General features: G+C 45.9%; 1 protein-coding gene across 28 annotated transcripts in view; it reads right to left on the bottom strand.

Moving 5' to 3' along the window:
- The window catches only part of ATG5 (autophagy related 5), a 189024-nt gene extending 174616 nt beyond the window's left edge, over positions 1-14408 (bottom strand). For 20 of the 28 annotated variants that reach the window (XR_016233815.1, XR_016233817.1, XR_016233816.1 and 17 more), the window contains exon 1: positions 14148-14408. The gene's annotated coding sequence lies outside the window, so the exon portion shown is untranslated. Of the gene's footprint in view, positions 1-14142 lie in introns of all 28 variants that reach the window. The other 8 variants (XR_016233818.1, XM_070073740.2, XM_089332798.1 and 5 more) reach the window with 1 other exon arrangement.
- Positions 14409-15539: the final 1131 nt, after the last annotated feature.

Here is a 15539-nt window from a genome sequence, read left to right as displayed (position 1 = left end):
CCTGATAGCTCAATTCCAAAGAATCGTTCTCACACATTACCCCTGCCATACCCTAATTAGTCAGCTTCTACTCTGGATAATTCCTCCTCTCTTCTCGCAAGTATATTCTCTTATTTTGAACAAATCTTTGTATAAACCGCTTCCTCATTTTAAATTTCTTCCTTTCTACTAGTTGTTCCCACCAACATTTCCATTCTTACTATACTTCTTTTTATAAACCCTCTAGCAAAAGCGGCCCCCAAACAAGCTCTGTGTTCTACCTCCCCTGGCCTACTATGCTCTTCTCTCACCTATTAAAATCCAACCAAATTCTGTAAACCAGGCTTACAGTCCTCTGCTCCAGTGAATGGGTAAATGCTTCTACCCTCAACTCTTAGAATGTCCCTATACCATAAATATAGTATTAAATCTGCAACCTGAAAAATTTTGGATAAAGGACATGACTTTTGACTTCTGTAATGTCTAAGTGTCTTCCTGTGCTAATGTTCTACAGCTATTTAACACCACAATATACTATTAGAACATATGTTGAAATGAGTACTGTTGATAATAAATGCCAACAGTAACTAAACAGGTAGCACCTATATATTAAAATTCAATATACTTATTCAAATAATATTCCTCATTTTTCATAGGTAGTAATTTATAATTTATCATATTATATCCGCTTAAAAACATTCTATAAAATCATGAGTTTAGCCAAATATAATCAATAACACTAAATTATTCAAGAAGCCTTTTCTTTTTTCTTCCACTGACCAATGCCAAGTACATTAAGACTGCCATAAATTAATCAGAAAAAGGTGAAGGTCAATTGGCTGCCATGTCATCTACATGTAAATAAGCTGAAAGAAGTGGAAAAAACATCTGTCCAACAACAAAGCACCAAGCAACAGTCAAATTAGGGTAGGAACTCTTGTATGTAAACTAAGTCCGGTGCAATTTCAGCATACCACTGTTTTAACTTTCATTAAAATATATCTACAGGAGCCAGCGTAGTGGCCCAGTAGGTTAAGCTGCCACCTGCAATACCAGTGTGAGAGCAAGTTTGAGACTTGGCTATTCCACTTCCATTCCAGCTCTCTACTAATGCACCTGGGAAAGCAGTAAAAGGTGGTTCAAGTACTTGGGCCCCTGCCACCCAGAAGGGAGACCTGGGGGAAGCTCCTAGCCATTTAGGGAGTGAACCAACAGATGGAAGACCTCTCTCTCTCACTCTTCTCTAACTCTGCCTTTCAAATAAAATAAATCTTTAAAATACATACATATATATCCATTAAAATAACTACTTTAGGCAAACAATAAACACATGTAAACTTCATGTAGCTCCACATTGACAGGCTTCAAACTCAAACAACATGCTTAATTTCTGCATTCAGCAGAAAATTTCCAGGTTTACAGATCATACAAAATTAGGTCACTGAAAATAGGAAAGCTCTTACTACTCTCAATTACATTAACAGGTTGGTCTTTTTCAGTGGATTTATCAGTGACAGGAATTAATGAAATCTGGATTACAAATAAATCTAAAATTTGAATCTGATAAAGGTGGTAAGCAGTGGTCTCTATAACCCTAATACAACAGATTAATCAAGAGCTACAAATGCGGGGCTGGTGCTGTGGTGTAGTATGTATAGCCACCACCTGCAGGGCTGGCATCCCATATGGACACCAGTTCAAGTCCCAGCTGCTCCTCTTCTGATCCAGCTCTCTGCTGTGGCCTGGGAAAACAGCAGAAGATGGCCCAAGTTCTTGGTCCCCACACCCGCATGGGAGATCTGGAGGAAGCTCCTGGCTCCTGGCTTAGGATCTGCTCAGTTCCAGCTGTTTCAGCCATCTGGTGAGTGAACCAGCAGGTGTAAGATACCTCCCTCTCTCTCTCTCTGCCTTTCAAGTAAATAAATAAATAAAATTAAAAAAAAAAAAAAGAGCTATAACTGAGATCTCTGTCTTTCTCAGGAAGCAGAAGCAACCTGAAACAGAGCTCCTTCACAAACATTTAAGAAAACGTCATTATGACTCTAAAGTTAAGTCACAGCCACACTGGATAATCTTTCCTCTCAGAAGAAGCCAGCCAGACAATACAGTTCAAAACAATTCAAAATTCAAGTGGGAATGGCCATCCAGGGAAAAGCATCCTGACTGGCTCTTCTCTCAAGGAATCAGTCAAATTGGTCAGACTCCAGAACATCATTTCAGCCCTGTTTATTAATAGGAGGGATTGTCATGAACCAAAATACCATTCGTGTAGGTGTGGCTCCTCGCCTTCCTTCTAGGCTGCCCGATGGCGGCACCTGACTGACCTTCCTGCTTTCTTTCAATGACATCTCCTTCTGCTTCTGCCATGCATCAGGAAGAGCAAAAAGACATGCAAAGAGTGTCCCTTTAGGCTCTGAGTCCCTCTCCCAAAGAAATAAAAGTATGGTAACAGGAGATGGGAGCATACATCAACATCCCAACTACAGGCTTGCATTTATTTATTTACTTATTTATTGAGAAGGGCAAACAGAGATTTCCCATCTGCTGGTTCACTCCCTCAGATACCCAAACAGTTACAGCTGGAACAGACCAGGAGCCAGAAACTTAATCCAGGTCTCCCATACACATGGCAGGGACCCAAACACTTGAGCCATCACCTGCTGCCTCCCGGGGTATGCATTAGTAAGAAGCTGGCAGGAGCAGAGCCAGGATTAGCAGGCATTCTGAAATGGGATGTGGGCATCTGTGGCAGTATCTTAACTGCTGTACCAAATGCCTGCAATAGGGTTTGATTTTATTATAGTCTTGTGTTCCAGTCAAGTTTATCAAAGTTCTACAGAAGGATTTTAGGCATAAAAACAAGTGAAGGATAAACTGGTATCTTATTTCCCATATGTCATTTTTCTAACACGTATTTCTTGTTGGACCTCAAGGGAACAACTGACGGAAAACCAAGGCAGCTGAAGATGTAATGTAGTGGAATTGATAGAAATTTTGCAAAACAGAAACTCTGCAAAACAGTTTATGAAAACCGCACACAAAATATGCAAACTCAAGTTTACTGACTCAAAATATGCAGACTCAAGTTTAAAGAATTGTAAAAAGTTCATCTTTTAAAAAAAGATGTGATTTATCTCATTTTGAAAGAGTTACAAGGATAGAGGGAGGGAAAGGTAAAGACAAAGTGAGAGAGAGAGAGAGACAGAGAGAGGCAGAGAGAGAGAATTTTTGATCTGATGGTTTAGTGCTCAGGACTGGGACAGACCAAAGCCAAGAGCCAGGAACTCTATCCAGATCTCCTGCATGGGTGGCCAGGGCCCAGTTGCTTGTGCCATCTTCTGCTGCTCTCCCAGACGCATCAGCAGGGAGCTAGATCAGAAGTAGAACAGCCCGGACTCTAACCACTGCTCATATGGGAAGCCGGTGTCACAGGCAGTGGCTTAACCCTACATGCCACAATGCTGGACCCTAATTGTTCAATATTAATCAAGATCATATATAAGGAATCACATAAGAAAAGCAAGCCTCTAGGCTAGTGTATACTAAAGTTAAAAAAAAAAAAAAAGTGCAATAGGCCAGCGCCGCGGCTCAATAGGCTAATCCTCCACCTGTGGCACCGGCACCCCAGGTTCTAGTCCCAGTCGGGGTGCTGGATTCTGTCCCGGTCGCTCCTCTTCATGTCCAGCCCTCTGCTGTGGCCCGGGAGTGCAGTGGAGGATGGCCCAAGGACTTCACCTGCACCCGCATGGGAGACCAGGAAAAGCATTTGGCTCCTGGTTTCGGATCAGCACGGTGCGCCAGCCACAGCGCGCCGGCCGGCCATTGGGGGATGAACCAACGGAAAAAGGAAGACCTTTCTCTCTCTCTCAGTGTCCACTCTGCCTATCCAAAAAAAAAAAAAAAAAAAAAAAAGTGCAATAGAGGCCAGCGTTGCGACATAATAGGTTAAGCCACTACCTGTAACACCCGCATCCCGTAAGGGTGCCCGACTGAGTCTGGCTGCTCCACTTCTAATCCAGCTTCCTGCTAATGCCCCTGAGAAAATAGCAGAAGATGGCCCAAGCACGTGGACTGCCACGCTCATGTGGAAGACCCAGATGAAGCTCCTGGCTCCTGGCTTCAAGCTGGCCCAGCCTGGACTGTTGCGGCCATCTGGGGAGTAAACCAGAAAATGGAAGATCTCTCTCTGTATCTCTCCCTCTCTGCAACTCAGTCTTTCAAATAAATAAAATAAATCTTTTTTAAAAAGTGCAAGAAAAATTGATATTAAATAATCCAATAATTCTTTATAAACAGAGGCGGAAAAACAAAATTTTACTTTTGAGAGGCACTATACTGTAGGACTTAAAAATATGATGTGAATTCAGACTGCCTGGATCTAAAAATCTAGCTTCACCACTTACAATGTAACTCAGTTACTTAAGTTCTCTATATAAAATGAGGAAACAGCACTTAACACATCAGACAGAATTAAATGAATTAATACATGTAAAGACCTTAGAACAGCAGCAGTCATTTAAGTAGTATATAGGCTATCTACTATTACAATTTAAGAACCAAAAGCATGTCTCAAAAAATGTTTAAAAGCTGGGACAGGCATTTGGGACAATATTAAGATGCCACTTGGGACAACCACATCCCATATTAGAATGCCTAGCTCCAAGTCTCAGCTCTGCCTCAGCTTCCTGCTTCCAGGTAATGTGCACCCCGAGAGGCAGCAGGCGTTGGCTCAAGTCCTGGGTTCCCGTCACCTGGGTGAGAAGACCTGGACTGAGTACCCTTCAGCCTGGCCCAGCCCTGACTGTTGCATACATTTAGTAAGCGAACCAGCAGATGGAAGATCTCCCTTTCTATTTTTTTTCTGCCTTTCAAATAAATAAAATAAGTTTTTAAAAATGTACACTAAAAGTCAATATTCAACAACTAAGAATAATCAAAAGCATTAGGCAACAAACAGGAATTATAAGATTAAAGGAGGGTCCAGCGCTGTAGTGTAGTGGGGCAAATCTACCACCCATATGGGTGCCAGCTGGAGTCCCAGCTGCTCCACTTCTGATCCAGCAGCTCCCTGATGTGCCTGGGAAGGTCACTCTTGGCTTGTGGAATTCCTGGGATGAAAGTCATGTACTCCCATGTTGAAAGATGATTAAACAAGGCCGGCGCCGCGGCTCACTAGGCTAATCCTCCGCCTAGCGGCGCCGGCACACCGGGTTCTAGTCCCGGTCGGGGCGCCGGATTCTGTCCCGGTTGCCCCTCTTCCAGGCCAGCTCTCTGCTGTGGCCAGGGAGTGCAGTGGAGGATGGCCCAGGTGCTTGGGCCCTGCACCCCATGGGAGACCAGGAAAAGCACCTGGCTCCTGGCTCCTGCCATCGGATCAGCGCGGTGCGCCGGCCGCAGCGCGCCAGCCGCGGCGGCCATTGGAGAGTGAACCAACGGCAAAGGAAGACCTTTCTCTCTGTCTCTCTCTCTCACTGTCCACTCTGCCTGTCAAAAAAAAAAAAAAAGATGATTAAACAAGATCATGCTGCTAAAATTAACTATGTTACGACTGTGTTGCAGAAAGCCTGATAAGTTGCTTGTGTATGTTGTTACCTTCTGTTTTGCCTTGAGCTACAGCTGGTTATGCATAAATATCGCTGAGCCGCTGGGATAAACGAGCCTTGATCAGCCTTGTTGTCTTGGCTCCATTCTCTGCACCCTTGTCCCTCTTTTCATTCCCACACCCCCCTTCAGGTTCCGTTCGACTGGTGCGGTTGGCCCGCACAGGAAGGCAGCGGAAAAAGGCCCAGGTACTTGGGCCCTTGCACCCATGTGGGAGACCAGGAGGAAGTTCCTGGCTCCTGGCTTCAGACTGGCCCAGCTGCAGCTGTTTTGGCCGTTTGGGGAGTGAACCGGCCCAGCTCCAGCTGTTATGGCCATTTGGGGAGTGAACTAACAGATCAAAGATTCTCTCTCTCTGTCAGTCTCTGTGTATGTGCATCTCCCTCTCTTGGTAACCCTGCCTTTCAAATAAATAAATAATCTTAAAAAAAAAAGATTAAAGGAAAACATTAGTTAAAAACTATGCACTCAACACTACTAATAACATTCAATATAGAAGCAACAAATACTTAACCTTTGATCTGCTCAGCTCTGCGGAAGGTGCTAGAAGAATACAAAATAACAACAGCAATAATAAACTTTTTAAAACCACCTCCACTGCTCAGAGGTATCCACTCAATGTGCCAGGCACTTTGCTGTCCTTCCCAGCCTACTGCTCACGCCTGCAGCCCCTACTCTAAAGCAGCCTGCACTGTCTGGTCCTCCAAGCCCGACAGCTTTGAGGACCCAGCTCAACACAGCCTTGCTGCTCTGCATGACTCAGGCAGTCTTCCATGTCTCCTCACTGCACCCTTCCTTCTCTTCCGCGACAGGACAGTTAAACCCACACGAAAGATACTTGCTTGTACCTGCCTTTCCTCCAGACTTGGGTGCATTCCCTTGGGGAAAAGGATCACATCCCACTTCTCACTGCTGACATTTAGAGTAGTGGCTGAACTATAATAGGTGCTCAAAAAACGTTTACTGAACCTCAATTTGCTGGAAAGACAGCACATGAGTAGGAAATTACAGAACCAAACAGAATCCCAAACCATGAGGTGAGCAGATCAGATGAGACCATCAAAATTAGGTAAGAGTAGATTATATACTCCTTTAAGTAACTGTAGAACTGTAGAAACACCACACATTTTGTTTACATTATTCACACTTAATATAATCTTGCAAGTTCCCATTTTACAAACAATGAATTTGAGATGGAAAAGTTAGATGACTTTAAAAAAAATCTTGGGTGGCTAATAAGTGACAGAGTCAACAACAGAAGCCACACCTTCCTAAGATTGCCAATCGCACGTGCTTTCCATCATACCACACTGATTACCAACGGCCCTTCCAGCTCCAAAATGCCCATGTCCGTGGCAAAAGTTAATGTTACTTGTGAGGGTTTTCTTGAGTGGAGGGTAGAGAAGTTAAATGTTAGTTTACATATGCTAGTGTTCAAAGAAAACTTCCAAAAGATGCAGAATGAATAGAATATGAACAGGCAAAGAAAGACAGACAAATATTCCAATCTAGGTAAAATTGCATCAGTAAAGACACTAAGGGGTAAGAACAAACTACACACCAACTGTTTAGGATAACTTGTGTCAGAAGCAGAAGCAGTCAACAAAGGAACTGATACTGTAACATGTTTTAATATCACATGTGGGGGCCTGCCCTGTGGTAGTGGGTTAAAGAGCCAGCCTGCAGTGCCAGCATCCCATATGGGTGCCAGGTTGAGTCCTGGCTGCTCCGCTTCCTATCCAGCTCCCTGCTAATGGACCTGGGAAAACAGCAGAGGATGGTCCAAGTCCTTGGGCCCCTGCATAAATGTGGGAGACCCAGAAGAAATTCCAGGCTCCTGGCTTCGGATCAGCCCAGCTCCAGCCATTGCGGCCCTTTGGGGAGTGAACCAGCAGATGGAAGACCTCTCTTTGTCTCTACCTCTCTCGATAATTCTTTCAAATAAATAAAAATAAATATTAATATATATATATATATATATGTTTGTGTGTGTGTGTGTAGGTAGATAGATAGATATATCTCACATGTGACCCTGGGGAAGTCATTGCATGAAGCCTCAATTTCCTCACCCATGAAATGGGGTAATACTCAAGTTACAAGATTATCCTAAAAAAAAAATGCATAAGGTATTTGACATAATAATGGATACATGATGTGTGCTAAGAAATGCAAGCGGGGCCAGCTCTGTGGCTTAATTGACTAATCAGCCTGCGGCACCAGCACCCCGGGGTTCTAGTTCCTGTTGCTCCTCTTCCAGTCCAGCTCTCTGCTGTGGCCCAGGAGGGTAGTGGAGGATGGCCCAAGTGTTTGGGTCCCTGCACCCGCATGGGAGACCGGGAGGAAGTACCTGGCTCCTGGCTTCGGATCAGCGTAGTGCCGGCCGTGGCGGCCATTAGGGGAGTGACCAATGGAGGGAAGACCTTTCTCTCTGTCTCTCTCTCACTGTCAATGACTCTCTCTCTGTCTCACTCTCACTGTCTAACTCCGCCTGGCAAAAAAAAAAAAAAAAAAAAAAAAAAAAAAAGAAGAAGAAGAAGCAAGCGATTGCTTTGCCTTTAATGTCCTCTCTATAAATGTAAAATGAGACTAAAGCACGAAGCATACTAAATGGAATATTATGGGGGCCCCAATTTCACCTGCCAGGCCTAGAGAGCTTATACAGTTTTATAAAAGAGAAATAAAAATCAATTATCTGGTAGCCGTGCATAGAAGAGCCAAGTCAGAGCAGGAAGCAGTTTCAGCAACTGAGGCAGAATTAGGGCTCTACTTAGAATGGTGGCAATGGATTGGTGAGAGTGAGCCTTCCCAAAGAAGAATGACTAAAAGTTAGTGCAAAAAACAACTGAGGGATAAAGAACAAGGACGGGCTGAGTGTTTGGTGCAGCAATTTAAAATGCTGTTGGGGATGCCGGCATCCCATCCCGGAGTGCCTTGATTCGAGTCCCAGCTCTGGTCCTGACTCCACCTTCCTGTTATGTGCACCCTGGGAGGCAGTAGTAACTGGGTCTCTGCCTCCCAGCATGGGAGACTGGGATTGCTGTCCCGACTCCTGACTTTGGCTGTCCCAGACTGTGCAGTTGCAGGCATCTGGGGAATGAACCAGCAAATGGGAGCTGTCTCTCTGCCTTGCAAGTAAGTTAAATAAATAAAAGTACATTTTTGAAAAAAGAGCAAGAACAGAAATTGACAGCAGGCTACACAGTTAAGTAGTTAAGAGGCTTAGAAATCAGACATGGGTGTAAACCCTCACGCCCATCCATTAGTTTCACTTTTTTTTTTTTTTTTTTTTGGACAGGCAGTGAGAGAGAGAGACAGAGAGAAACATCTTCCTTTGCTGTTGGTTTACCCTCCAATGGCCGCCGCGGCCGGCGCGCTGCGGCTGGCGCACCGCACTGATCCGATGGCAGGAGCCAGGTACTTATCCTGGTCTCCCATGGGGTGCAGGGCCCAAGCACTTGGGCCATCCTCCACTGCACTCCCAGGCCACAGCAGAGAGCTGGCCTGGAAGAGGGGCAACCGGGACAGAATTCGGCGCCCCGACCCCGACTAGAACCCGGTGTGCCGGCGCCGCAAGGTGGAGGATTAGCCTAGTGAGCCATGGCGCCGGCCAGTTTCACGTCCATAGACAACAACCTCATCCTCTCTGAATCTCCTATATGTAAAATGAAACAATTCCATTTCTCACAGGGTTATGGTGGATGTGCTTAAAACACGGTTCCCTCATGTTTCCACGGCCCCTCTGAACACTCATTCCCTCTTCTTTAGCCAACTCCTAAAGGTCAGCTTACTATCAGCTCCTTGGTAAGCTTTCCCCTAATTAATCTCCAGTCTAATGTACTACCAGGGGAGACCTTGTGGTGCAGGGGGTTATGCCACCACTTGGGACACGCTGTATCCTGGTGGAGTGCCTGGTTTAAGTCCCAGGTACTCCACTTCCAATTCACTTTTCTGCTAAAGCACCTGGGAAGCAGATGATGGCTCAAGTACTTGATTCCCTGCCACTCATGTGGGTGACCCAGATGGAGCTCCTGGTTCCTCTCAGCAGAGCACAAGAATGAAAGAAACTGAGTCATGGGGCCGGTGCTGTGGCGTAGCGGGTTAAGCTACCGCCTGCAGTGCTGGCATCCCATATGGGTGCCGGTTCAAGTCCTGGCTGCTCCACTTCCAATCCAGCTCTCTGCTATGGCCTGAGAAAGCAGTAGAAGATGGCTCAAGTGCTTGGGCCCCTGTACCCACATGGGAGACCTGGAAGAAGCTCCTGGCTCCTGGTTTCAGATCAGCACAGCTCTGGCTGTTGCAGCCAACTGAGGAGTGAACCAGCAGATGGAAGACCTCTCTCTGTCTCTCTCTCTCTCTCTGCCTCTCCTCTCTCTGTGTAAATCTGACTTTCAAAGAAATAAATAAAACTTAAAAAAAAAGAAAGAAATTGAGTCATACATACCTTCTTATTCCCAATATTAGGATAATTAACACATAGCATGGTCAGTAACTTTTGTTAAATAAGGGGAAAACATAAATATATAAATCTAACTACTTACAACTTTTACTAATCAGCACAATCATGCTTTAAATTCAACAAATTTCACATTTTGGAACAATTTTCTCTCCTATGTACAGGTTATCATCACCATCTACCCAATTGGAAGCCAACATGTTGGAAACAGAAATCCCCATGATGCAATCTACTAGAACTTAGCTTCTTGAGGGCAAAGACTACCTCAGCTGGCCTGCTCTATTTTTTGCATCTGGTTCTAGGCCTGGGACGTGGTAGTTGCCCAACAACATCTGTTAAAAAGCCAGTCATTCACCAAATAATTAACCTACTGCCCAGAGTTATTTTTGCTGACAAAGTCTCCAATTGCCTAGAAATTTTTTTTTTATCTTCTTTTTAAAGACTTATCTATTTGGGGCCAGCACTGTGGCACAGCAGGTAAAAGCCGCTGCCTGCAGTGCTGGCATCCCACATGGGCGCCAGTTCGAGTCCCAGCTGCTCCACTTCCAATCCAGCTCTCTGCTATGGCCTGGGAAAGCAGTGGAGAATGGCCCAAGTGCTTGGGCCCCTGCACCTGTGTGGGAGACCCGGAAGAAGCTTCTGGCTCCTGGCTTCGGATCAGCCCAGCTCTGGTCATTGCAGCCATTTGGGGAGTCAGCCAGCGGATGGAGGATTTCTCTCTCTCTCTCTCTGCCTCTCTGTAACTCTGCCTTTCAAGTAAATTAACAAACCAAAAAAAAAAAAAAAACACACCAAGGTTTATCTATTTATGTGAAAGGCAGAGTTAGAGAGAGAGAGAATCTTTAATCGGCTGGTGTATTCCCCAAATGGCCAAAGCTGGGTTTCCCACACGAGTCCAGGAGCCCAAGAAATTGGGCCTTCTTCTGCTGCTTTCCCAGGTGCATTAACAGGGAGCTGGATCAGAAGTGGAGCAGCCAGGACTCAAACTGGTGTCCATATGGGATGCCAGCATTGCAGACAGCAGCTCAACCCTAGAAATTATTTCAAATATCAAACACCTACTAGAATAAGTTTGTAAACATTTAAAAGGAATTAGGTGGGCCTGGCATTTGCTGTGGTGGTTAAGGTGCATTTCATGTTAGAATGCCTGGGTTAGAGTTCCAGCTCCACTTATGATTCCAATTTTCTGCAAGTGCATACCCTGGGAGACAGCAGATGACGGTTCAAGGATGGAGTCCTTGCAACTTATGTGGGAGGCACAGATGGAGTTATGGGCTGGTGGCTTGAACATGGCCCAGCCACAGATGTTACAGGCATTTAAGGAATGGAAGTGTGCAGATCTCTCCCAGTCTGCCTGCTTTTCTGCTTTTCTGCTCCTCATCCCTACCCCAAACTGCCACCACCACCCCGCCACTTTCAAATGGAAATAAATTAAGAGAATTATTCAGGCTGGTCTCCTTTCACATTCATGAGTACTAACCTCAAAGTAGGCACTGAGTACTGCCCAGCATTCCTATATTTCCTAGTCCATTTATTCTCCTACTCTCCAATCTCATCCCTCTCCTTCCTTGCATTTTCAATTTTCACAAAGCTGTGTCCTTTCCCTCAGCTAATAAGCTTGCTTTCCATTTCTCTCTACCTTGTTACTGTGGATCAATATTTCTCAAAAGGGACTTCAGTGAAGAGACCCACCCTAGCAGGGTGGGAGGAGAGAGAAATCTCTAAAAGTTGCAACGCCCCAGGGGGCTCCATCCTTAAACCACTCCTTTGAAAATCTGTTGGTTTTCAATACCATTTACACACTTAAAACCACCACAGGTATCACCTAGACTTCTCTTCTGAACTTGCTTCCTATGCTTTATTGTATACTGACATTACCATTTGGAAACTGAACATGTGCGAAAGTGAATGATTTTAGATCTTCCTTCATCCTCTCCTCTTTTACTCTGTAATTTAGTCCATTTCACTAAGTGGTAATTCTCTTTAATCAGGCCATAAACCTTGGAGTCATCCTTAACCAGTTTTATACATCTGACTGCTCTAGCTTAGAAACACATCTAAAATCTGGGTATTTATAACCACGCCCACGATTACCCCAGATACAGTCACCTTGATTTTTAACAAGGTAAAGAAAAACAGTTTAGTAACAGCTCCCATTTCCGCCTGTCATATATACAGTTAACATTAGCAAACAGGGCTTTTTTTTTTTTTTTCCTTAAAGATTTAGGTATCTGAAAGGCAGCATTACAGAGGGAGGAGAGAAAGACCTTCTAACCACTGATTCACTCTCCAAATGGCCACAACGACCAGCTGGGCCAGACCAAAGCCAGGAGCTTCCTCCTGGTCTCCCATGTGAGTACAGGGGCCCCAGCACTTGGGCAGGCCATCTTCTGCTACTTTCCCAGGCGCATTAGCAGAGAGGTAAATCCGTAGTGGAGCAGCAGGGGCAGGAGACGGATTAACCCATTATACCACAACGGCGGTCCCTCAAGACAGCCTTTTAAGACTGATTGGATCCACTATCCATTACTCAAAACCCATTTCGGGGCTGGTGTTGTAGCACAGCGGGTAAAGCCACCACCTCTGACACTGGCATCCCATAAGGGCACTGATTTATGTCCTTGGTCCTCGACTTCCAATCCAGCTCACTGCTAATGGCCTGGGAAGGCAGCAGAGGATGGCCCAAGTGACTGGGCACCTGCACCGATGTGGGAGACCTGGATGAAGCCCCTGGCTCCGGCTTCAGCCTGACCTAGACCTGGCTGTTGCAGCCATCTAGGGAGTGAACCAACAGATGGAAGATCTCTGTGTCTCTTCCTCAAACTTTCAAATATACATATATTTAAATGTCATTCACAGGGAAACTCATCTCATCCACTTGAGTGAGAACTACTCTTTTCCCTTGCTTATCCTTTTCCAGCCAAACTAACTGGCATTCTCCTGTCCGAGCCTCCTAACAGCCAGGACAGCTTCTTCCCCAGCACTGCTCTTTTTCACCTTCCAGTCTCCTTCAAAGCTCATCTTCTCTAAGCTATCCACTGTGATCTACTCACACTGCCAACTTTCCCCATTCCAGCTTTCTCTTTTCTCAGTTTTTTACCACCTGATATATATTTTTCTTTTTGTATTAATACCTTCTCCTCCCACCCTCAAAGTGAACTTTATGACATCAGGGATTTGTACAGTTTTCTTCATTGTTGTTGTTACTGCTTCAGTCCCTGACTGAAACTAACGAAAACAGCCCACACTTGAAGGGGACACACTTTTCTCCAAGCCCACATCCACACAATCCCATTCATCCCCCCCCCCCCAATTTAAACGAAGCCAACATTGAAGATCAAAGCACGTGTTTAAAGCCGGTGTAAAATTTAAAATTCCTCTCAACTTCTACCCTCAAGCCAACATCCTCAGAGTTCAGCTCAGAACCCAGCTCCCACAGTCTCAAGGTCTGAGATTTATCAAGTGAACCAGCAGGCCTTGGAGTTCAGCTGCTGTTTGATAAGTCACTGTGTTTTGATTACTACAGACTTGCCCTGCTTCCTCACTCCTCAGAAAAATCTAGAAGCAATCGGTTTCCTAGGTTTCCCAAGTTCAAGTACGACTTAAAAATATTCCAAAGTGTACCTAAAGTGTGCGAAAGTGCTTTATCAGCAGAAAATGGCTTTGTTAGCGCTACACATTATTACTGGTTTTAGAATGAGCCTTAAGGAACGACGTTGAGAAGGTAAATTGGCGCAAATACCAAATTCGGATAGAATCGAACCACCTTGTGAAATAATTATGTTTTAAACAATGTTCCACGGAAAACGCAGGTCCTCCACGCAACTCCAGAGCCTGCGATTACATCCTAGATTTCCTGCCTTGACGACGAACAGACACATTCCGCAAGAGACTGCACAGGCCGGCCCAAGGGCTCCCGGGGCGGCGTCTCGCCAACCCCAAGTCTGCCTGGAGGAGCCACCTTCACCCGCCATCGCCGCCCGGACAGCGCTCCTCTCGCCAGTCGCTCACCCTCCTTCTCGCCACACCTACCTGGCTCCCCACCCCAGCCCTCATCCTCCTCTAGACACTTCCTTATACTGGTGCTAGTGGGGGAGGAACACACACACCCTACCCGAAGCGCCGGCTCCTTCTCCGGCTTCCCGCAGCGATGGAGACACAAGACTGATGAGCTCCGGAGGGGAGGCAGGGCAGGCTGCCCGCCTGACACAGTGTGTCCCGCAGAGGAGCCGGAGCAGCAGTCCCCCAGGGCCCGCGCAGCCGCAGAAAGCACCGGCACAGAGGTCGGAGCCGAGCCCTGCTGCACTTCCGCCCTCCTGGATCCAGGCAGCGCAGCCGGCAGCGCTGCGGAGCTCTGGAAGCCCACCGCAAGTCTAGTCACCCTCGGCGCCCGGAGATGACGTCACGGGCCCACGTGGCCTCCTCCGCCCTCTGGGTTCTGCCCAACCTGCGTGGAGAGCGCGCGGAGCGTCTTTTGCGCATGCGCGGACCGAGCGGAGTGCTGGGACGTGGGGTCAAGCCGGTGCAAGTTCACAGCTTCTACCTTTAAATGACAGTCTCGGGCCAGGGCCCAGTCACTGGTGTGTGGGAAGTTAAAGTAACGGTACCCCAAGAACCGAGTTTTTAAAATGAGACGTTGCCTCCCGAGAGCTTGGTGGCAACCTTCCTCTTCCTCTCCTCTAGGTCATCCAACAGTGTCAATAAAACATTAGTTTTCAAAGTGCTTTCACATCATTTTCTCATTTGATCCTCTTAACTCTTTCACAGCCAGGGCAGTCGTTAAGGACTGGCAAGCCTACAGCTGTTGCCAAACTACAGGAGAACTGAATCTGCCCACTGTATCCAAGTGTGTGTTTTCATCTTCGTGCTTCTGAAAATAACAAGCCGTGAGTAAACCTATTCCTAAAGAAGTCTCACCGTGCATTTAAGGTTTTTGCCCTCAGCGACACGTGCCATAATTCCGTGAATGCTAAAGAAATTCCATGCTGAGACTCAAAGCAGGTTCCTGATCTCTGGGAAGGAAGAGAAAGTCTTGGTATAACCACAAGATTCTTTTTCTCCACCAATGTTTATTTATTTCTTGTTATTTATTTGAAAGGCAAAGCGACAGAGTTTTCCATCTACTGGTTCACTCCCCAAATGCCAGCAACAGCCAGGGTTCCGAGAGCAGGGAGGAGGGAGCAGGGACTCAAGTACTTGAGCCATCATCCTGTGCCTTCCAGTGTCTGCATTGGCAGGAACTGGATGGGAAGCAGAGTATCCAGGGGGTACTCTGACAGCCTAATGTGGATGTAGGTGTCCCAAGCAGCAGCCTAACCTGAAAGCCAGCTCCTAAGACGAGTTTCAAATGGTGAATCACAATCCATGAATGAGTCCTCAAATCCTGTTAATAAGAGCATGGCTAGCACCTTTTGAATATTTAAATTAAATTTTAAAAGCAGCATACTTCACATATGTAAAGGGTAAATATTGTTTCCGGAAGTTTTTACTTCAGTACATGTACATG

Source organism: Oryctolagus cuniculus, chromosome 5 (assembly GCF_051225735.1).
Source record: "Oryctolagus cuniculus isolate XC-2025 breed Fujian yellow rabbit chromosome 5, ASM5122573v1, whole genome shotgun sequence".
Classification (NCBI taxonomy): domain Eukaryota; kingdom Metazoa; phylum Chordata; class Mammalia; order Lagomorpha; family Leporidae; genus Oryctolagus; species Oryctolagus cuniculus.
Note: the sequence above shows the minus strand (reverse complement) of the source record. Positions and strands in the feature narration are given on the sequence as shown.